Source organism: Dipodomys merriami, unplaced genomic scaffold (assembly GCF_024711535.1).
Source record: "Dipodomys merriami isolate MVZ:Mamm:240054 unplaced genomic scaffold, mDipMer1.0.p SCAF_2747, whole genome shotgun sequence".
In the NCBI taxonomy this organism is placed as follows: domain Eukaryota; kingdom Metazoa; phylum Chordata; class Mammalia; order Rodentia; family Heteromyidae; genus Dipodomys; species Dipodomys merriami.
In genome coordinates, this window is record NW_027204212.1 from 7,629 (window position 1) to 29,929 (window position 22,301).

General features: G+C 60.4%; 8 non-coding genes across 8 annotated transcripts; all 8 read right to left on the reverse strand.

Moving 5' to 3' along the window:
* Window positions 1–944: 944 nt before the first annotated feature.
* LOC138837730 (5S ribosomal RNA) lies at window positions 945–1,063 on the reverse strand. Its single transcript, XR_011375435.1, has one exon. It is a non-coding gene; the product is annotated as a 5S ribosomal RNA (ribosomal RNA).
* A 2,757-nt stretch (window positions 1,064–3,820) lies between these two features.
* On the reverse strand, window positions 3,821–3,939 carry LOC138837731 (5S ribosomal RNA). Its single transcript, XR_011375436.1, has one exon. It is a non-coding gene; the product is annotated as a 5S ribosomal RNA (ribosomal RNA).
* Window positions 3,940–6,717: 2,778 nt separating this feature from the next.
* Window positions 6,718–6,836, reverse strand: LOC138837732 (5S ribosomal RNA). The gene has a single exon (XR_011375437.1). It is a non-coding gene; the product is annotated as a 5S ribosomal RNA (ribosomal RNA).
* Window positions 6,837–9,598: 2,762 nt separating this feature from the next.
* LOC138837721 (5S ribosomal RNA) lies at window positions 9,599–9,717 on the reverse strand. Its single transcript, XR_011375427.1, has one exon. It is a non-coding gene; the product is annotated as a 5S ribosomal RNA (ribosomal RNA).
* A 2,761-nt stretch (window positions 9,718–12,478) lies between these two features.
* On the reverse strand, window positions 12,479–12,597 carry LOC138837722 (5S ribosomal RNA). Its single transcript, XR_011375428.1, has one exon. It is a non-coding gene; the product is annotated as a 5S ribosomal RNA (ribosomal RNA).
* A 2,741-nt stretch (window positions 12,598–15,338) lies between these two features.
* On the reverse strand, window positions 15,339–15,457 carry LOC138837724 (5S ribosomal RNA). The gene has a single exon (XR_011375429.1). It is a non-coding gene; the product is annotated as a 5S ribosomal RNA (ribosomal RNA).
* A 2,772-nt stretch (window positions 15,458–18,229) lies between these two features.
* LOC138837725 (5S ribosomal RNA) lies at window positions 18,230–18,348 on the reverse strand. Its single transcript, XR_011375430.1, has one exon. It is a non-coding gene; the product is annotated as a 5S ribosomal RNA (ribosomal RNA).
* A 2,764-nt stretch (window positions 18,349–21,112) lies between these two features.
* Window positions 21,113–21,231, reverse strand: LOC138837726 (5S ribosomal RNA). Its single transcript, XR_011375431.1, has one exon. It is a non-coding gene; the product is annotated as a 5S ribosomal RNA (ribosomal RNA).
* Window positions 21,232–22,301: the final 1,070 nt, after the last annotated feature.

Consider the following 22,301-nt stretch of genomic DNA (forward strand, 5'->3'; position numbering starts at 1 on the left):
AGGTGTGTAGGCACCCACCGAGGCTCTGGAATCTCTCCGTCTAGTCTGCCTGCTGGATGTGCTGACAGCAGAGACTCCCCCTGGGGGCTGGTGCTCGGGCTTAGCAAGATGGCAGGCATAGCAGGAGCCTCAGCTTTCTAGTCAAGCGAATGGCTGGAGTGTGCTCTATGTTTCTCTGTGTCCCTCCTTCTCTTGGCTAGTATGTCCTGGCATTGAAGCTCAGGTTCTTCAGGCAGGCAGGCAGGCAGGCAGGCAGGCAGGCAGGAAAGGCTTTCTTGGAACACTTGAGCCAAGCCTCATTTCAGTGATTGCAATTCTTCTATTCAAGGAGTAGGCATCACACATAGAGAAGGTTGGGCAAAGCCACAAAGAAGTCCCTCAGGTACCCACCGGAAGTCATGCCAGGCAGTAGAGGGGCGGGTGGAGTGTCTGAGTGATGGGCGGGTACGGGTACGGGTCCGGTCGGGGAGCTGCTGGCCACAGGCTAGATGTGATTGCAGCCAGAAGCGAGAAACCAGTGAGCTAGGCAAGAGCGGTGGAGGGGGGGGGGGGCGGGGGAGGGGGGTGGGTGTGAGTGCGCCCCCGTGCGGAAGTGCAGGGTGTGGCACGGGCCTGCGGTGTGGTCAGAGTGTGTGGGGTGGGCAGGGGCTCCCTAGGCAGGGCTGTGAGCACGGTGGAGCTAGGGGTTGAGTGTGTGTGGAGCAGGTGATTGTGACTGTGAGGGAGTCAGCGTGGCAGGAAGGTGTGTGAGCATGTGTGGAGAAAGTGTGGAGAAGGCAGGCTGAGCGGTGCGGGCTGGGGTTGTGAAGAAGCCGACTAAGGTGGGCTGGCTTGGAGGAAAGAAGAGGGCAGGGGTGTGGAGGGGGGCGGAGGAGGCAGTAGGCCTGGGGTGGGCGTGGAGAGGTGGAAGGGCGGGGCGGGCCCCCGGGCCGGGTGGAGGCAAAAGCCTACAGCACCCGGTATTCCCAGGCGGTCTCCCATCCAAGTACTAACCAGGCCCGACCCTGCTTAGCTTCCGAGATCAGACGAGATCGGGCGCGTTCAGGGTGGTATGGCCGTAGACGCCTGCTGCCGCTGCGCGCAGCCCCAAATGCTGCTCGCCGCCTCTGCAGCCTCCGCTCTCCACACTCTCGCCAGCCTCTGCCTCTGCCTCTGCCTGCGGCTCTCGCCTCACACACACCTGCTGCGCCTGCCTGCCTGCCTGCTCGCGCACAACTGCATCGGAGCACGCTCGCACCAACGCACGGACCGCAGCCTCTGCCAGCAAGCCGAGCCTGCTGCTCTCGCCGCCAACCGCTCTCTCCCCCCTGACACCCAACCTTCCCCACACACGCACTAATGCCCACAAGGAGACCGGGCCGATTTCCCAGCGACTCACTGCCCTGCCATCCTACCCCGCACCCTGCCTGCGTCAGCCACGCACATTCAAGCGCTTAAGGCAAGTGCACTTGCAAGGCTCCCCACCTGTCTTCTCCGGCCGCCAGGCTACTAAGGGACCGCTTCCATCTCTCCGTGCATGCCTGTGCATTTGCCTGCTTCCCGATGCTTTGCATCTCACTGCGCTTGCCTCCCTCCCTCACCTCGCTTTGCCCTCACCGGCCGTGCACTGAGCAGAGGCCTGGGCTTTGCAGAGCATCGTGCAAGTCACCTCTCTAGTGCCGGTGCACAACCACCTAACCCAGAAACCTGGTCCACAACTGTCCTCAGGACAGGCCCATTCCTCACCCCACCAGGAACCCTCACCCAAACCCTCAACCCCATGGAGTAGGTCTACACCTAAGCTCAAACCTATCCCAAGTCTCACCCTAACCCCATCTTCCATACTGAAGTCGCACCTGACCCCTGTCCCCTACCTCTTCCCTAACCCTCACCTAACCCAAGCCTGAGGCCAATGCTGACCCCAATTCACAGCCAAAAGGTAAAGCCCAACCGAACCCCCGCCCTAACACCTAATTGGACCCTTCAGCCCGACCTCTGATCAAGACCTGCACAGCAGGTCTCTAGATCCCACCAGGGCCCCAACCCTGCAAGGAAAACGAGGGAGGACAGGACTCCCTTGGACGGTACATGGAATGGGAGGTCCCCAGTGTGGGAAAGCACGAGCGTGAGGCTGGTGCCTTGTCCTTTTTCTGTCCATCCAATCCAGCCTTGCCAGCCTCCTGAAACCACTGTGACTCTGTGTTTGCGCCAAGGGAGGGGTGATTCTCTCCCTAAACCAATTGCTTGCTAGTGATCTCTCTGTCTTTCTCTCTCTCTCTCTCTCTCTCTCTCTCTCTCTCTCTCTCTCTCTCTCTCTCTCTCTCGCATCCCACTCTCTCTCCCATCCCCCTTCTGTGTGTGTGTGTTTCCCCCCCCCCCCCTCTCTCTCTCTCTCTCTTTCTCTCTCTCTCTCTCTCTGTGTGCCTGCACCCAACTTAATTCCAGGCTTCACTAGATCCCACAGGGTGGGGCTGGCTTGCATACATTGGAGGTGGCCGCACAAGGCCCCCTGGGCCTCTGTCCTTCTGAGCACAGCCCACCTCCCAGGCCAACCCTCCCACCCCTGACCCGACTTCGTTGCAGGGACTGAGCATTCCAGCCCTGGTGGCCAACTGCTTCTTCTGACTGCCAGGCTTCTTCTTCACCTCGTGTCTTCTCAAGGCGGCAACTCCAACAGCTTCCAAGCCATCTCCCTTGTGCTTCCTAGGGTGTGTGTTGGGAAGACGGTGTGTATCTGCAGGCTCTTTGGGCTCCTTCCCCCAAGGATCCCAAACCAGTGGGGGTTCCTCTTCGCAACAGCAGCCCGCACCTCTCACCCTGCAAAATGGGATCCCACTTTGCAGTATGTGCTTCCCAGGGGAGACACTGTGTCCCAGCCCTCCTTCCTCCCCACTGCAGGTGTGTAGGCACCCACCGAGGCTCTGGAATCTCTCCGTCTAGTCTGCCTGCTGGATGTGCTGACAGCAGAGACTCCCCCTGGGGGCTGGTGCTCGGGCTTAGCAAGATGGCAGGCATAGCAGGAGCCTCAGCTTTCTAGTCAAGCGAATGGCTGGAGTGTGCTCTATGTTTCTCTGTGTCCCTCCTTCTCTTGGCTAGTATGTCCTGGCATTGAAGCTCAGGTTCTTCAGGCAGGCAGGCAGGCAGGCAGGCAGGCAGGCAGGAAAGGCTTTCTTGGAACACTTGAGCCAAGCCTCATTTCAGTGATTGCAATTCTTCTATTCAAGGAGTAGGCATCACACATAGAGAAGGTTGGGCAAAGCCACAAAGAAGTCCCTCAGGTACCCACCGGAAGTCATGCCAGGCAGTAGAGGGGCGGGTGGAGTGTCTGAGTGATGGGCGGGTACGGGTACGGGTCCGGTCGGGGAGCTGCTGGCCACAGGCTAGATGTGATTGCAGCCAGAAGCGAGAAACCAGTGAGCTAGGCAAGAGCGGTGGAGGGGGGGGGGGGCGGGGGAGGGGGGGTGGGTGTGAGTGCGCCCCCGTGCGGAAGTGCAGGGTGTGGCACGGGCCTGCGGTGTGGTCAGAGTGTGTGGGGTGGGCAGGGGCTCCCTAGGCAGGGCTGTGAGCACGGTGGAGCTAGGGGTTGAGTGTGTGTGGAGCAGGTGATTGTGACTGTGAGGGAGTCAGCGTGGCAGGAAGGTGTGTGAGCATGTGTGGAGAAAGTGTGGAGAAGGCAGGCTGAGCGGTGCGGGCTGGGGTTGTGAAGAAGCCGACTAAGGTGGGCTGGCTTGGAGGAAAGAAGAGGGCAGGGGTGTGGAGGGGGGCGGAGGAGGCAGTAGGCCTGGGGTGGGCGTGGAGAGGTGGAAGGGCGGGGCGGGCCCCCGGGCCGGGTGGAGGCAAAAGCCTACAGCACCCGGTATTCCCAGGCGGTCTCCCATCCAAGTACTAACCAGGCCCGACCCTGCTTAGCTTCCGAGATCAGACGAGATCGGGCGCGTTCAGGGTGGTATGGCCGTAGACGCCTGCTGCCGCTGCGCGCAGCCCCAAATGCTGCTCGCCGCCTCTGCAGCCTCCGCTCTCCACACTCTCGCCAGCCTCTGCCTCTGCCTCTGCCTGCGGCTCTCGCCTCACACACACCTGCTGCGCCTGCCTGCCTGCCTGCTCGCGCACAACTGCATCGGAGCACGCTCGCACCAACGCACGGACCGCAGCCTCTGCCAGCAAGCCGAGCCTGCTGCTCTCGCCGCCAACCGCTCTCTCCCCCCTGACACCCAACCTTCCCCACACACGCACTAATGCCCACAAGGAGACCGGGCCGATTTCCCAGCGACTCACTGCCCTGCCATCCTACCCCGCACCCTGCCTGCGTCAGCCACGCACATTCAAGCGCTTAAGGCAAGTGCACTTGCAAGGCTCCCCACCTGTCTTCTCCGGCCGCCAGGCTACTAAGGGACCGCTTCCATCTCTCCGTGCATGCCTGTGCATTTGCCTGCTTCCCGATGCTTTGCATCTCACTGCGCTTGCCTCCCTCCCTCACCTCGCTTTGCCCTCACCGGCCGTGCACTGAGCAGAGGCCTGGGCTTTGCAGAGCATCGTGCAAGTCACCTCTCTAGTGCCGGTGCACAACCACCTAACCCAGAAACCTGGTCCACAACTGTCCTCAGGACAGGCCCATTCCTCACCCCACCAGGAACCCTCACCCAAACCCTCAACCCCATGGAGTAGGTCTACACCTAAGCTCAAACCTATCCCAAGTCTCACCCTAACCCCATCTTCCATACTGAAGTCGCACCTGACCCCTGTCCCCTACCTCTTCCCTAACCCTCACCTAACCCAAGCCTGAGGCCAATGCTGACCCCAATTCACAGCCAAAAGGTAAAGCCCAACCGAACCCCCGCCCTAACACCTAATTGGACCCTTCAGCCCAACCTCTGATCAAGACCTGCACAGCAGGTCTCTAGATCCCACCAGGGCCCCAACCCTGCAAGGAAAACGAGGGAGGACAGGACTCCCTTGGACGGTACATGGAATGGGAGGTCCCCAGTGTGGGAAAGCACGAGCGTGAGGCTGGTGCCTTGTCCTTTTTCTGTCCATCCAATCCAGCCTTGCCAGCCTCCTGAAACCACTGTGACTCTGTGTTTGCGCCAAGGGAGGGGTGATTCTCTCCCTAAACCAATTGCTTGCTAGTGATCTCTCTGTCTTCCTCTCTCTCTCTCTCTCTCTCTCTCTCTCTCTCTCTCTCTCTCTCTCTCTCTCTCTCTCTCTCTCTCTCGCATCCCACTCTCTCTCCCATCCCCCTTCTGTGTGTGTGTGTTTCCCCCCCCTCTCTCTCTCTCTCTCTCTTTCTCTCTCTCTCTCTCTCTCTCTCTGTGTGCCTGCACCCAACTTAATTCCAGGCTTCACTAGATCCCACAGGGTGGGGCTGGCTTGCATACATTGGAGGTGGCCGCACAAGGCCCCCTGGGCCTCTGTCCTTCTGAGCACAGCCCACCTCCCAGGCCAACCCTCCCACCCCTGACCCGACTTCGTTGCAGGGACTGAGCATTCCAGCCCTGGTGGCCAACTGCTTCTTCTGACTGCCAGGCTTCTTCTTCACCTCGTGTCTTCTCAAGGCGGCAACTCCAACAGCTTCCAAGCCATCTCCCTTGTGCTTCCTAGGGTGTGTGTTGGGAAGACGGTGTGTATCTGCAGGCTCGTTGGGCTCCTTCCCCCAAGGATCCCAAACCAGTGGGGGTTCCTCTTCGCAACAGCAGCCCGCACCTCTCACCCTGCAAAATGGGATCCCACTTTGCAGTATGTGCTTCCCAGGGGAGACACTGTGTCCCAGCCCTCCTTCCTCCCCACTGCAGGTGTGTAGGCACCCACCGAGGCTCTGGAATCTCTCCGTCTAGTCTGCCTGCTGGATGTGCTGACAGCAGAGACTCCCCCTGGGGGCTGGTGCTCGGGCTTAGCAAGATGGCAGGCATAGCAGGAGCCTCAGCTTTCTAGTCAAGCGAATGGCTGGAGTGTGCTCTATGTTTCTCTGTGTCCCTCCTTCTCTTGGCTAGTATGTCCTGGCATTGAAGCTCAGGTTCTTCAGGCAGGCAGGCAGGCAGGCAGGCAGGCAGGCAGGCAGGCAGGAAAGGCTTTCTTGGAACACTTGAGCCAAGCCTCATTTCAGTGATTGCAATTCTTCTATTCAAGGAGTAGGCATCACACATAGAGAAGGTTGGGCAAAGCCACAAAGAAGTCCCTCAGGTACCCACCGGAAGTCATGCCAGGCAGTAGAGGGGCGGGTGGAGTGTCTGAGTGATGGGCGGGTACGGGTACGGGTCCGGTCGGGGAGCTGCTGGCCACAGGCTAGATGTGATTGCAGCCAGAAGCGAGAAACCAGTGAGCTAGGCAAGAGCGGTGGAGGGGGGGGGGGCGGGGGAGGGGGGTGGGTGTGAGTGCGCCCCCGTGCGGAAGTGCAGGGTGTGGCACGGGCCTGCGGTGTGGTCAGAGTGTGTGGGGTGGGCAGGGGCTCCCTAGGCAGGGCTGTGAGCACGGTGGAGCTAGGGGTTGAGTGTGTGTGGAGCAGGTGATTGTGACTGTGAGGGAGTCAGCGTGGCAGGAAGGTGTGTGAGCATGTGTGGAGAAAGTGTGGAGAAGGCAGGCTGAGCGGTGCGGGCTGGGTTTGTGAAGAAGCCGACTAAGGTGGGCTGGCTTGGAGGAAAGAAGAGGGCAGGGGTGTGGAGGGGGGCGGAGGAGGCAGTAGGCCTGGGGTGGGCGTGGAGAGGTGGAAGGGCGGGGCGGGCCCCCGGGCCGGGTGGAGGCAAAAGCCTACAGCACCCGGTATTCCCAGGCGGTCTCCCATCCAAGTACTAACCAGGCCCGACCCTGCTTAGCTTCCGAGATCAGACGAGATCGGGCGCGTTCAGGGTGGTATGGCCGTAGACGCCTGCTGCCGCTGCGCGCAACCCCAAATGCTGCTCGCCGCCTCTGCAGCCTCCGCTCTCCACACTCTCGCCAGCCTCTGCCTCTGCCTCTGCCTGCGGCTCTCGCCTCACACACACCTGCTGCGCCTGCCTGCCTGCCTGCTCGCGCACAACTGCATCGGAGCACGCTCGCACCAACGCACGGACCGCAGCCTCTGCCAGCAAGCCGAGCCTGCTGCTCTCGCCGCCAACCGCTCTCTCCCCCCTGACACCCAACCTTCCCCACACACGCACTAATGCCCACAAGGAGACCGGGCCGATTTCCCAGCGACTCACTGCCCTGCCATCCTACCCCGCACCCTGCCTGCGTCAGCCACGCACATTCAAGCGCTTAAGGCAAGTGCACTTGCAAGGCTCCCCACCTGTCTTCTCCGGCCGCCAGGCTACTAAGGGACCGCTTCCATCTCTCCGTGCATGCCTGTGCATTTGCCTGCTTCCCGATGCTTTGCATCTCACTGCGCTTGCCTCCCTCCCTCACCTCGCTTTGCCCTCACCGGCCGTGCACTGAGCAGAGGCCTGGGCTTTGCAGAGCATCGTGCAAGTCACCTCTCTAGTGCCGGTGCACAACCACCTAACCCAGAAACCTGGTCCACAACTGTCCTCAGGACAGGCCCATTCCTCACCCCACCAGGAACCCTCACCCAAACCCTCAACCCCATGGAGTAGGTCTACACCTAAGCTCAAACCTATCCCAAGTCTCACCCTAACCCCATCTTCCATACTGAAGTCGCACCTGACCCCTGTCCCCTACCTCTTCCCTAACCCTCACCTAACCCAAGCCTGAGGCCAATGCTGACCCCAATTCACAGCCAAAAGGTAAAGCCCAACCGAACCCCCGCCCTAACACCTAATTGGACCCTTCAGCCCGACCTCTGATCAAGACCTGCACAGCAGGTCTCTAGATCCCACCAGGGCCCCAACCCTGCAAGGAAAACGAGGGAGGACAGGACTCCCTTGGACGGTACATGGAATGGGAGGTCCCCAGTGTGGGAAAGCACGAGCGTGAGGCTGGTGCCTTGTCCTTTTTCTGTCCATCCAATCCAGCCTTGCCAGCCTCCTGAAACCACTGTGACTCTGTGTTTGCGCCAAGGGAGGGGTGATTCTCTCCCTAAACCAATTGCTTGCTAGTGATCTCTCTGTCTTCCTCTCTCTCTCTCTCTCTCTCTCTCTCTCTCTCTCTCTCTCTCTCTCTCTCTCTCGCATCCCACTCTCTCTCCCATCCCCCTTCTGTGTGTGTGTGTTTCCCCCCCCTCTCTCTCTCTCTCTCTCTTTCTCTCTCTCTCTCTCTCTCTCTCTCTGTGTGCCTGCACCCAACTTAATTCCAGGCTTCACTAGATCCCACAGGGTGGGGCTGGCTTGCATACATTGGAGGTGGCCGCACAAGGCCCCCTGGGCCTCTGTCCTTCTGAGCACAGCCCACCTCCCAGGCCAACCCTCCCACCCCTGACCCGACTTCGTTGCAGGGACTGAGCATTCCAGCCCTGGTGGCCAACTGCTTCTTCTGACTGCCAGGCTTCTTCTTCACCTCGTGTCTTCTCAAGGCGGCAACTCCAACAGCTTCCAAGCCATCTCCCTTGTGCTTCCTAGGGTGTGTGTTGGGAAGACGGTGTGTATCTGCAGGCTCGTTGGGCTCCTTCCCCCAAGGATCCCAAACCAGTGGGGGTTCCTCTTCGCAACAGCAGCCCGCACCTCTCACCCTGCAAAATGGGATCCCACTTTGCAGTATGTGCTTCCCAGGGGAGACACTGTGTCCCAGCCCTCCTTCCTCCCCACTGCAGGTGTGTAGGCACCCACCGAGGCTCTGGAATCTCTCCGTCTAGTCTGCCTGCTGGATGTGCTGACAGCAGAGACTCCCCCTGGGGGCTGGTGCTCGGGCTTAGCAAGATGGCAGGCATAGCAGGAGCCTCAGCTTTCTAGTCAAGCGAATGGCTGGAGTGTGCTCTATGTTTCTCTGTGTCCCTCCTTCTCTTGGCTAGTATGTCCTGGCATTGAAGCTCAGGTTCTTCAGGCAGGCAGGCAGGCAGGCAGGCAGGCAGGCAGGCAGGCAGGAAAGGCTTTCTTGGAACACTTGAGCCAAGCCTCATTTCAGTGATTGCAATTCTTCTATTCAAGGAGTAGGCATCACACATAGAGAAGGTTGGGCAAAGCCACAAAGAAGTCCCTCAGGTACCCACCGGAAGTCATGCCAGGCAGTAGAGGGGCGGGTGGAGTGTCTGAGTGATGGGCGGGTACGGGTACGGGTCCCGTCGGGGAGCTGCTGGCCACAGGCTAGATGTGATTGCAGCCAGAAGCGAGAAACCAGTGAGCTAGGCAAGAGCGGTGGGGGGGGGGGGGGTGTGTGGGGTGGGTGTGAGTGCGCCCCCGTGCGGAAGTGCAGGGTGTGGCACGGGCCTGCGGTGTGGTCAGAGTGTGTGGGGTGGGCAGGGGCTCCCTAGGCAGGGCTGTGAGCACGGTGGAGCTAGGGGTTGAGTGTGTGTGGAGCAGGTGATTGTGACTGTGAGGGAGTCAGCGTGGCAGGAAGGTGTGTGAGCATGTGTGGAGAAAGTGTGGAGAAGGCAGGCTGAGCGGTGCGGGCTGGGTTTGTGAAGAAGCCGACTAAGGTGGGCTGGCTTGGAGGAAAGAAGAGGGCAGGGGTGTGGAGGGGGGCGGAGGAGGCAGTAGGCCTGGGGTGGGCGTGGAGAGGTGGAAGGGCGGGGCGGGCCCCCGGGCCGGGTGGAGGCAAAAGCCTACAGCACCCGGTATTCCCAGGCGGTCTCCCATCCAAGTACTAACCAGGCCCGACCCTGCTTAGCTTCCGAGATCAGACGAGATCGGGCGCGTTCAGGGTGGTATGGCCGTAGACGCCTGCTGCCGCTGCGCGCAGCCCCAAATGCTGCTCGCCGCCTCTGCAGCCTCCGCTCTCCACACTCTCGCCAGCCTCTGCCTCTGCCTCTGCCTGCGGCTCTCGCCTCACACACACCTGCTGCGCCTGCCTGCCTGCCTGCTCGCGCACAACTGCATCGGAGCACGCTCGCACCAACGCACGGACCGCAGCCTCTGCCAGCAAGCCGAGCCTGCTGCTCTCGCCGCCAACCGCTCTCTCCCCCCTGACACCCAACCTTCCCCACACACGCACTAATGCCCACAAGGAGACCGGGCCGATTTCCCAGCGACTCACTGCCCTGCCATCCTACCCCGCACCCTGCCTGCGTCAGCCACGCACATTCAAGCGCTTAAGGCAAGTGCACTTGCAAGGCTCCCCACCTGTCTTCTCCGGCCGCCAGGCTACTAAGGGACCGCTTCCATCTCTCCGTGCATGCCTGTGCATTTGCCTGCTTCCCGATGCTTTGCATCTCACTGCGCTTGCCTCCCTCCCTCACCTCGCTTTGCCCTCACCGGCCGTGCACTGAGCAGAGGCCTGGGCTTTGCAGAGCATCGTGCAAGTCACCTCTCTAGTGCCGGTGCACAACCACCTAACCCAGAAACCTGGTCCACAACTGTCCTCAGGACAGGCCCATTCCTCACCCCACCAGGAACCCTCACCCAAACCCTCAACCCCATGGAGTAGGTCTACACCTAAGCTCAAACCTATCCCAAGTCTCACCCTAACCCCATCTTCCATACTGAAGTCGCACCTGACCCCTGTCCCCTACCTCTTCCCTAACCCTCACCTAACCCAAGCCTGAGGCCAATGCTGACCCCAATTCACAGCCAAAAGGTAAAGCCCAACCGAACCCCCGCCCTAACACCTAATTGGACCCTTCAGCCCGACCTCTGATCAAGACCTGCACAGCAGGTCTCTAGATCCCACCAGGGCCCCAACCCTGCAAGGAAAACGAGGGAGGACAGGACTCCCTTGGACGGTACATGGAATGGGAGGTCCCCAGTGTGGGAAAGCACGAGCGTGAGGCTGGTGCCTTGTCCTTTTTCTGTCCATCCAATCCAGCCTTGCCAGCCTCCTGAAACCACTGTGACTCTGTGTTTGCGCCAAGGGAGGGGTGATTCTCTCCCTAAACCAATTGCTTGCTAGTGATCTCTCTGTCTTCCTCTCTCTCTCTCTCTCTCTCTCTCTCTCTCTCTCTCTCTCTCTCTCTCGCATCCCACTCTCTCTCCCATCCCCCTTCTGTGTGTGTGTGTTTCCCCCCCCCCCTCTCTCTCTCTCTCTCTTTCTCTCTCTCTCTCTCTCTCTCTCTGTGTGCCTGCACCCAACTTAATTCCAGGCTTCACTAGATCCCACAGGGTGGGGCTGGCTTGCATACATTGGAGGTGGCCGCACAAGGCCCCCTGGGCCTCTGTCCTTCTGAGCACAGCCCACCTCCCAGGCCAACCCTCCCACCCCTGACCCGACTTCGTTGCAGGGACTGAGCATTCCAGCCCTGGTGGCCAACTGCTTCTTCTGACTGCCAGGCTTCTTCTTCACCTCGTGTCTTCTCAAGGCGGCAACTCCAACAGCTTCCAAGCCATCTCCCTTGTGCTTCCTAGGGTGTGTGTTGGGAAGACGGTGTGTATCTGCAGGCTCGTTGGGCTCCTTCCCCCAAGGATCCCAAACCAGTGGGGGTTCCTCTTCGCAACAGCAGCCCGCACCTCTCACCCTGCAAAATGGGATCCCACTTTGCAGTATGTGCTTCCCAGGGGAGACACTGTGTCCCAGCCCTCCTTCCTCCCCACTGCAGGTGTGTAGGCACCCACCGAGGCTCTGGAATCTCTCCGTCTAGTCTGCCTGCTGGATGTGCTGACAGCAGAGACTCCCCCTGGGGGCTGGTGCTCGGGCTTAGCAAGATGGCAGGCATAGCAGGAGCCTCAGCTTTCTAGTCAAGCGAATGGCTGGAGTGTGCTCTATGTTTCTCTGTGTCCCTCCTTCTCTTGGCTAGTATGTCCTGGCATTGAAGCTCAGGTTCTTCAGGCAGGCAGGCAGGCAGGCAGGCAGGCAGGCAGGCAGGCAGGAAAGGCTTTCTTGGAACACTTGAGCCAAGCCTCATTTCAGTGATTGCAATTCTTCTATTCAAGGAGTAGGCATCACACATAGAGAAGGTTGGGCAAAGCCACAAAGAAGTCCCTCAGGTACCCACCGGAAGTCATGCCAGGCAGTAGAGGGGCGGGTGGAGTGTCTGAGTGATGGGCGGGTACGGGTACGGGTCCCGTCGGGGAGCTGCTGGCCACAGGCTAGATGTGATTGCAGCCAGAAGCGAGAAACCAGTGAGCTAGGCAAGAGCGGTGGGGGGGGGGGGGGGGGGGGTGTGTGGGGTGGGTGTGAGTGCGCCCCCGTGCGGAAGTGCAGGGTGTGGCACGGGCCTGCGGTGTGGTCAGAGTGTGTGGGGTGGGCAGGGGCTCCCTAGGCAGGGCTGTGAGCACGGTGGAGCTAGGGGTTGAGTGTGTGTGGAGCAGGTGATTGTGACTGTGAGGGAGTCAGCGTGGCAGGAAGGTGTGTGAGCATGTGTGGAGAAAGTGTGGAGAAGGCAGGCTGAGCGGTGCGGGCTGGGGTTGTGAAGAAGCCGACTAAGGTGGGCTGGCTTGGAGGAAAGAAGAGGGCAGGGGTGTGGAGGGGGGCGGAGGAGGCAGTAGGCCTGGGGTGGGCGTGGAGAGGTGGAAGGGCGGGGCGGGCCCCCGGGCCGGGTGGAGGCAAAAGCCTACAGCACCCGGTATTCCCAGGCGGTCTCCCATCCAAGTACTAACCAGGCCCGACCCTGCTTAGCTTCCGAGATCAGACGAGATCGGGCGCGTTCAGGGTGGTATGGCCGTAGACGCCTGCTGCCGCTGCGCGCAGCCCCAAATGCTGCTCGCCGCCTCTGCAGCCTCCGCTCTCCACACTCTCGCCAGCCTCTGCCTCTGCCTCTGCCTGCGGCTCTCGCCTCACACACACCTGCTGCGCCTGCCTGCCTGCCTGCTCGCGCACAACTGCATCGGAGCACGCTCGCACCAACGCACGGACCGCAGCCTCTGCCAGCAAGCCGAGCCTGCTGCTCTCGCCGCCAACCGCTCTCTCCCCCCTGACACCCAACCTTCCCCACACACGCACTAATGCCCACAAGGAGACCGGGCCGATTTCCCAGCGACTCACTGCCCTGCCATCCTACCCCGCACCCTGCCTGCGTCAGCCACGCACATTCAAGCGCTTAAGGCAAGTGCACTTGCAAGGCTCCCCACCTGTCTTCTCCGGCCGCCAGGCTACTAAGGGACCGCTTCCATCTCTCCGTGCATGCCTGTGCATTTGCCTGCTTCCCGATGCTTTGCATCTCACTGCGCTTGCCTCCCTCCCTCACCTCGCTTTGCCCTCACCGGCCGTGCACTGAGCAGAGGCCTGGGCTTTGCAGAGCATCGTGCAAGTCACCTCTCTAGTGCCGGTGCACAACCACCTAACCCAGAAACCTGGTCCACAACTGTCCTCAGGACAGGCCCATTCCTCACCCCACCAGGAACCCTCACCCAAACCCTCAACCCCATGGAGTAGGTCTACACCTAAGCTCAAACCTATCCCAAGTCTCACCCTAACCCCATCTTCCATACTGAAGTCGCACCTGACCCCTGTCCCCTACCTCTTCCCTAACCCTCACCTAACCCAAGCCTGAGGCCAATGCTGACCCCAATTCACAGCCAAAAGGTAAAGCCCAACCGAACCCCCGCCCTAACACCTAATTGGACCCTTCAGCCCGACCTCTGATCAAGACCTGCACAGCAGGTCTCTAGATCCCACCAGGGCCCCAACCCTGCAAGGAAAACGAGGGAGGACAGGACTCCCTTGGACGGTACATGGAATGGGAGGTCCCCAGTGTGGGAAAGCACGAGCGTGAGGCTGGTGCCTTGTCCTTTTTCTGTCCATCCAATCCAGCCTTGCCAGCCTCCTGAAACCACTGTGACTCTGTGTTTGCGCCAAGGGAGGGGTGATTCTCTCCCTAAACCAATTGCTTGCTAGTGATCTCTCTCTCTCTCTCTCTCTCTCTCTCTCTCTCTCTCTCTCTCTCGCATCCCACTCTCTCTCCCATCCCCCTTCTGTGTGTGTGTGTTTCCCCCCCTCTCTCTCTCTCTCTCTCTCTTTCTCTCTCTCTCTCTCTCTCTCTCTCTGTGTGCCTGCACCCAACTTAATTCCAGGCTTCACTAGATCCCACAGGGTGGGGCTGGCTTGCATACATTGGAGGTGGCCGCACAAGGCCCCCTGGGCCTCTGTCCTTCTGAGCACAGCCCACCTCCCAGGCCAACCCTCCCACCCCTGACCCGACTTCGTTGCAGGGACTGAGCATTCCAGCCCTGGTGGCCAACTGCTTCTTCTGACTGCCAGGCTTCTTCTTCACCTCGTGTCTTCTCAAGGCGGCAACTCCAACAGCTTCCAAGCCATCTCCCTTGTGCTTCCTAGGGTGTGTGTTGGGAAGACGGTGTGTATCTGCAGGCTCGTTGGGCTCCTTCCCCCAAGGATCCCAAACCAGTGGGGGTTCCTCTTCGCAACAGCAGCCCGCACCTCTCACCCTGCAAAATGGGATCCCACTTTGCAGTATGTGCTTCCCAGGGGAGACACTGTGTCCCAGCCCTCCTTCCTCCCCACTGCAGGTGTGTAGGCACCCACCGAGGCTCTGGAATCTCTCCGTCTAGTCTGCCTGCTGGATGTGCTGACAGCAGAGACTCCCCCTGGGGGCTGGTGCTCGGGCTTAGCAAGATGGCAGGCATAGCAGGAGCCTCAGCTTTCTAGTCAAGCGAATGGCTGGAGTGTGCTCTATGTTTCTCTGTGTCCCTCCTTCTCTTGGCTAGTATGTCCTGGCATTGAAGCTCAGGTTCTTCAGGCAGGCAGGCAGGCAGGCAGGCAGGCAGGCAGGCAGGCAGGAAAGGCTTTCTTGGAACACTTGAGCCAAGCCTCATTTCAGTGATTGCAATTCTTCTATTCAAGGAGTAGGCATCACACATAGAGAAGGTTGGGCAAAGCCACAAAGAAGTCCCTCAGGTACCCACCGGAAGTCATGCCAGGCAGTAGAGGGGCGGGTGGAGTGTCTGAGTGATGGGCGGGTACGGGTACGGGTCCCGTCGGGGAGCTGCTGGCCACAGGCTAGATGTGATTGCAGCCAGAAGCGAGAAACCAGTGAGCTAGGCAAGAGCGGTGGGGGGGGGGGGGGTGTGTGGGGTGGGTGTGAGTGCGCCCCCGTGCGGAAGTGCAGGGTGTGGCACGGGCCTGCGGTGTGGTCAGAGTGTGTGGGGTGGGCAGGGGCTCCCTAGGCAGGGCTGTGAGCACGGTGGAGCTAGGGGTTGAGTGTGTGTGGAGCAGGTGATTGTGACTGTGAGGGAGTCAGCGTGGCAGGAAGGTGTGTGAGCATGTGTGGAGAAAGTGTGGAGAAGGCAGGCTGAGCGGTGCGGGCTGGGTTTGTGAAGAAGCCGACTAAGGTGGGCTGGCTTGGAGGAAAGAAGAGGGCAGGGGTGTGGAGGGGGGCGGAGGAGGCAGTAGGCCTGGGGTGGGCGTGGAGAGGTGGAAGGGCGGGGCGGGCCCCCGGGCCGGGTGGAGGCAAAAGCCTACAGCACCCGGTATTCCCAGGCGGTCTCCCATCCAAGTACTAACCAGGCCCGACCCTGCTTAGCTTCCGAGATCAGACGAGATCGGGCGCGTTCAGGGTGGTATGGCCGTAGACGCCTGCTGCCGCTGCGCGCAGCCCCAAATGCTGCTCGCCGCCTCTGCAGCCTCCGCTCTCCACACTCTCGCCAGCCTCTGCCTCTGCCTCTGCCTGCGGCTCTCGCCTCACACACACCTGCTGCGCCTGCCTGCCTGCCTGCTCGCGCACAACTGCATCGGAGCACGCTCGCACCAACGCACGGACCGCAGCCTCTGCCAGCAAGCCGAGCCTGCTGCTCTCGCCGCCAACCGCTCTCTCCCCCCTGACACCCAACCTTCCCCACACACGCACTAATGCCCACAAGGAGACCGGGCCGATTTCCCAGCGACTCACTGCCCTGCCATCCTACCCCGCACCCTGCCTGCGTCAGCCACGCACATTCAAGCGCTTAAGGCAAGTGCACTTGCAAGGCTCCCCACCTGTCTTCTCCGGCCGCCAGGCTACTAAGGGACCGCTTCCATCTCTCCGTGCATGCCTGTGCATTTGCCTGCTTCCCGATGCTTTGCATCTCACTGCGCTTGCCTCCCTCCCTCACCTCGCTTTGCCCTCACCGGCCGTGCACTGAGCAGAGGCCTGGGCTTTGCAGAGCATCGTGCAAGTCACCTCTCTAGTGCCGGTGCACAACCACCTAACCCAGAAACCTGGTCCACAACTGTCCTCAGGACAGGCCCATTCCTCACCCCACCAGGAACCCTCACCCAAACCCTCAACCCCATGGAGTAGGTCTACACCTAAGCTCAAACCTATCCCAAGTCTCACCCTAACCCCATCTTCCATACTGAAGTCGCACCTGACCCCTGTCCCCTACCTCTTCCCTAACCCTCACCTAACCCAAGCCTGAGGCCAATGCTGACCCCAATTCACAGCCAAAAGGTAAAGCCCAACCGAACCCCCGCCCTAACACCTAATTGGACCCTTCAGCCCAACCTCTGATCAAGACCTGCACAGCAGGTCTCTAGATCCCACCAGGGCCCCAACCCTGCAAGGAAAACGAGGGAGGACAGGACTCCCTTGGACGGTACATGGAATGGGAGGTCCCCAGTGTGGGAAAGCACGAGCGTGAGGCTGGTGCCTTGTCCTTTTTCTGTCCATCCAATCCAGCCTTGCCAGCCTCCTGAAACCACTGTGACTCTGTGTTTGCGCCAAGGGAGGGGTGATTCTCTCCCTAAACCAATTGCTTGCTAGTGATCTCTCTGTCTTCCTCTCTCTCTCTCTCTCTCTCTCTCTCTCTCTCTCTCTCTCTCTCTCTCTCTCTCTCTCTCTCTCTCTCGCATCCCACTCTCTCTCCCATCCCCCTTCTGTGTGTGTGTGTTTCCCCCCCCTCTCTCTCTCTCTCTCTCTTTCTCTCTCTCTCTCTCTCTCTCTGTGTGTGCCTGCACCCAACTTAATTCCAGGCTTCACTAGATCCCACAGGGTGGGGCTGGCTTGCATACATTGGAGGTGGCCGCACAAGGCCCCCTGGGCCTCTGTCCTTCTGAGCACAGCCCACCTCCCAGGCCAACCCTCCCACCCCTGACCCGACTTCGTTGCAGGGACTGAGCATTCCAGCCCTGGTGGCCAACTGCTTCTTCTGACTGCCAGGCTTCTTCTTCACCTCGTGTCTTCTCAAGGCGGCAACTCCAACAGCTTCCAAGCCATCTCCCTTGTGCTTCCTAGGGTGTGTGTTGGGAAGACGGTGTGTATCTGCAGGCTCGTTGGGCTCCTTCCCCCAAGGATCCCAAACCAGTGGGGGTTCCTCTTCGCAACAGCAGCCCGCACCTCTCACCCTGCAAAATGGGATCCCACTTTGCAGTATGTGCTTCCCAGGGGAGACACTGTGTCCCAGCCCTCCTTCCTCCCCACTGCAGGTGTGTAGGCACCCACCGAGGCTCTGGAATCTCTCCGTCTAGTCTGCCTGCTGGATGTGCTGACAGCAGAGACTCCCCCTGGGGGCTGGTGCTCGGGCTTAGCAAGATGGCAGGCATAGCAGGAGCCTCAGCTTTCTAGTCAAGCGAATGGCTGGAGTGTGCTCTATGTTTCTCTGTGTCCCTCCTTCTCTTGGCTAGTATGTCCTGGCATTGAAGCTCAGGTTCTTCAGGCAGGCAGGCAGGCAGGCAGGCAGGCAGGCAGGAAAGGCTTTCTTGGAACACTTGAGCCAAGCCTCATTTCAGTGATTGCAATTCTTCTATTCAAGGAGTAGGCATCACACATAGAGAAGGTTGGGCAAAGCCACAAAGAAGTCCCTCAGGTACCCACCGGAAGTCATGCCAGGCAGTAGAGGGGGCGGGTGGAGTGTCTGAGTGATGGGCGGGTACGGGTACGGGTCCGGTCGGGGAGCTGCTGGCCACAGGCTAGATGTGATTGCAGCCAGAAGCGAGAAACCAGTGAGCTAGGCAAGAGCGGTGGAGGGGGGGGGGGGCGGGGGAGGGGGGTGGGTGTGAGTGCGCCCCCGTGCGGAAGTGCAGGGTGTGGCACGGGCCTGCGGTGTGGTCAGAGTGTGTGGGGTGGGCAGGGGCTCCCTAGGCAGGGCTGTGAGCACGGTGGAGCTAGGGGTTGAGTGTGTGTGGAGCAGGTGATTGTGACTGTGAGGGAGTCAGCGTGGCAGGAAGGTGTGTGAGCATGTGTGGAGAAAGTGTGGAGAAGGCAGGCTGAGCGGTGCGGGCTGGGTTTGTGAAGAAGCCGACTAAGGTGGGCTGGCTTGGAGGAAAGAAGAGGGCAGGGGTGTGGAGGGGGGCGGAGGAGGCAGTAGGCCTGGGGTGGGCGTGGAGAGGTGGAAGGGCGGGGCGGGCCCCCGGGCCGGGTGGAGGCAAAAGCCTACAGCACCCGGTATTCCCAGGCGGTCTCCCATCCAAGTACTAACCAGGCCCGACCCTGCTTAGCTTCCGAGATCAGACGAGATCGGGCGCGTTCAGGGTGGTATGGCCGTAGACGCCTGCTGCCGCTGCGCGCAGCCCCAAATGCTGCTCGCCGCCTCTGCAGCCTCCGCTCTCCACACTCTCGCCAGCCTCTGCCTCTGCCTCTGCCTGCGGCTCTCGCCTCACACACACCTGCTGCGCCTGCCTGCCTGCCTGCTCGCGCACAACTGCATCGGAGCACGCTCGCACCAACGCACGGACCGCAGCCTCTGCCAGCAAGCCGAGCCTGCTGCTCTCGCCGCCAACCGCTCTCTCCCCCCTGACACCCAACCTTCCCCACACACGCACTAATGCCCACAAGGAGACCGGGCCGATTTCCCAGCGACTCACTGCCCTGCCATCCTACCCCGCACCCTGCCTGCGTCAGCCACGCACATTCAAGCGCTTAAGGCAAGTGCACTTGCAAGGCTCCCCACCTGTCTTCTCCGGCCGCCAGGCTACTAAGGGACCGCTTCCATCTCTCCGTGCATGCCTGTGCATTTGCCTGCTTCCCGATGCTTTGCATCTCACTGCGCTTGCCTCCCTCCCTCACCTCGCTTTGCCCTCACCGGCCGTGCACTGAGCAGAGGCCTGGGCTTTGCAGAGCATCGTGCAAGTCACCTCTCTAGTGCCGGTGCACAACCACCTAACCCAGAAACCTGGTCCACAACTGTCCTCAGGACAGGCCCATTCCTCACCCCACCAGGAACCCTCACCCAAACCCTCAACCCCATGGAGTAGGTCTACACCTAAGCTCAAACCTATCCCAAGTCTCACCCTAACCCCATCTTCCATACTGAAGTCGCACCTGACCCCTGTCCCCTACCTCTTCCCTAACCCTCACCTAACCCAAGCCTGAGGCCAATGCTGACCCCAATTCACAGCCAAAAGGTAAAGCCCAACCGAACCCCCGCCCTAACACCTAATTGGACCCTTCAGCCCGACCTCTGATCAAGACCTGCACAGCAGGTCTCTAGATCCCACCAGGGCCCCAACCCTGCAAGGAAAACGAGGGAGGACAGGACTCCCTTGGACGGTACATGGAATGGGAGGTCCCCAGTGTGGGAAAGCACGAGCGTGAGGCTGGTGCCTTGTCCTTTTTCTGTCCATCCAATCCAGCCTTGCCAGCCTCCTGAAACCACTGTGACTCTGTGTTTGCGCCAAGGGAGGGGTGATTCTCTCCCTAAACCAATTGCTTGCTAGTGATCTCTCTGTCTTTCTCTCTCTCTCTCTCTCTCTCTCTCTCTCTCTCTCTCTCTCTCTCTCTCTCTCTCTCTCTCTCGCATCCCACTCTCTCTCCCATCCCCCTTCTGTGTGTGTGTGTTTCCCCCCCCCTCTCTCTCTCTCTCTCTCTTTCTCTCTCTCTCTCTCTCTCTCTGTGTGCCTGCACCCAACTTAATTCCAGGCTTCACTAGATCCCACAGGGTGGGGCTGGCTTGCATACATTGGAGGTGGCCGCACAAGGCCCCCTGGGCCTCTGTCCTTCTGAGCACAGCCCACCTCCCAGGCCAACCCTCCCACCCCTGACCCGACTTCGTTGCAGGGACTGAGCATTCCAGCCCTGGTGGCCAACTGCTTCTTCTGACTGCCAGGCTTCTTCTTCACCTCGTGTCTTCTCAAGGCGGCAACTCCAACAGCTTCCAAGCCATCTCCCTTGTGCTTCCTAGGGTGTGTGTTGGGAAGACGGTGTGTATCTGCAGGCTCTTTGGGCTCCTTCCCCCAAGGATCCCAAACCAGTGGGGGTTCCTCTTCGCAACAGCAGCCCGCACCTCTCACCCTGCAAAATGGGATCCCACTTTGCAGTATGTGCTTCCCAGGGGAGACACTGTGTCCCAGCCCTCCTTCCTCCCCACTGCAGGTGTGTAGGCACCCACCGAGGCTCTGGAATCTCTCCGTCTAGTCTGCCTGCTGGATGTGCTGACAGCAGAGACTCCCCCTGGGGGCTGGTGCTCGGGCTTAGCAAGATGGCAGGCATAGCAGGAGCCTCAGCTTTCTAGTCAAGCGAATGGCTGGAGTGTGCTCTATGTTTCTCTGTGTCCCTCCTTCTCTTGGCTAGTATGTCCTGGCATTGAAGCTCAGGTTCTTCAGGCAGGCAGGCAGGCAGGCAGGCAGGCAGGCAGGAAAGGCTTTCTTGGAACACTTGAGCCAAGCCTCATTTCAGTGATTGCAATTCTTCTATTCAAGGAGTAGGCATCACACATAGAGAAGGTTGGGCAAAGCCACAAAGAAGTCCCTCAGGTACCCACCGGAAGTCATGCCAGGCAGTAGAGGGGCGGGTGGAGTGTCTGAGTGATGGGCGGGTACGGGTACGGGTCCGGTCGGGGAGCTGCTGGCCACAGGCTAGATGTGATTGCAGCCAGAAGCGAGAAACCAGTGAGCTAGGCAAGAGCGGTGGAGGGGGGGGGGGGCGGGGGAGGGGGGTGGGTGTGAGTGCGCCCCCGTGCGGAAGTGCAGGGTGTGGCACGGGCCTGCGGTGTGGTCAGAGTGTGTGGGGTGGGCAGGGGCTCCCTAGGCAGGGCTGTGAGCACGGTGGAGCTAGGGGTTGAGTGTGTGTGGAGCAGGTGATTGTGACTGTGAGGGAGTCAGCGTGGCAGGAAGGTGTGTGAGCATGTGTGGAGAAAGTGTGGAGAAGGCAGGCTGAGCGGTGCGGGCTGGGTTTGTGAAGAAGCCGACTAAGGTGGGCTGGCTTGGAGGAAAGAAGAGGGCAGGGGTGTGGAGGGGGGCGGAGGAGGCAGTAGGCCTGGGGTGGGCGTGGAGAGGTGGAAGGGCGGGGCGGGCCCCCGGGCCGGGTGGAGGCAAAAGCCTACAGCACCCGGTATTCCCAGGCGGTCTCCCATCCAAGTACTAACCAGGCCCGACCCTGCTTAGCTTCCGAGATCAGACGAGATCGGGCGCGTTCAGGGTGGTATGGCCGTAGACGCCTGCTGCCGCTGCGCGCAGCCCCAAATGCTGCTCGCCGCCTCTGCAGCCTCCGCTCTCCACACTCTCGCCAGCCTCTGCCTCTGCCTCTGCCTGCGGCTCTCGCCTCACACACACCTGCTGCGCCTGCCTGCCTGCCTGCTCGCGCACAACTGCATCGGAGCACGCTCGCACCAACGCACGGACCGCAGCCTCTGCCAGCAAGCCGAGCCTGCTGCTCTCGCCGCCAACCGCTCTCTCCCCCCTGACACCCAACCTTCCCCACACACGCACTAATGCCCACAAGGAGACCGGGCCGATTTCCCAGCGACTCACTGCCCTGCCATCCTACCCCGCACCCTGCCTGCGTCAGCCACGCACATTCAAGCGCTTAAGGCAAGTGCACTTGCAAGGCTCCCCACCTGTCTTCTCCGGCCGCCAGGCTACTAAGGGACCGCTTCCATCTCTCCGTGCATGCCTGTGCATTTGCCTGCTTCCCGATGCTTTGCATCTCACTGCGCTTGCCTCCCTCCCTCACCTCGCTTTGCCCTCACCGGCCGTGCACTGAGCAGAGGCCTGGGCTTTGCAGAGCATCGTGCAAGTCACCTCTCTAGTGCCGGTGCACAACCACCTAACCCAGAAACCTGGTCCACAACTGTCCTCAGGACAGGCCCATTCCTCACCCCACCAGGAACCCTCACCCAAACCCTCAACCCCATGGAGTAGGTCTACACCTAAGCTCAAACCTATCCCAAGTCTCACCCTAACCCCATCTTCCATACTGAAGTCGCACCTGACCCCTGTCCCCTACCTCTTCCCTAACCCTCACCTAACCCAAGCCTGAGGCCAATGCTGACCCCAATTCACAGCCAAAAGGTAAAGCCCAACCGAACCCCCGCCCTAACACCTAATTGGACCCTTCAGCCCAACCTCTGATCAAGACCTGCACAGCAGGTCTCTAGATCCCACCAGGGCCCCAACCCTGCAAGGAAAACGAGGGAGGACAGGACTCCCTTGGACGGTACATGGAATGGGAGGTCCCCAGTGTGGGAAAGCACGAGCGTGAGGCTGGTGCCTTGTCCTTTTTCTGT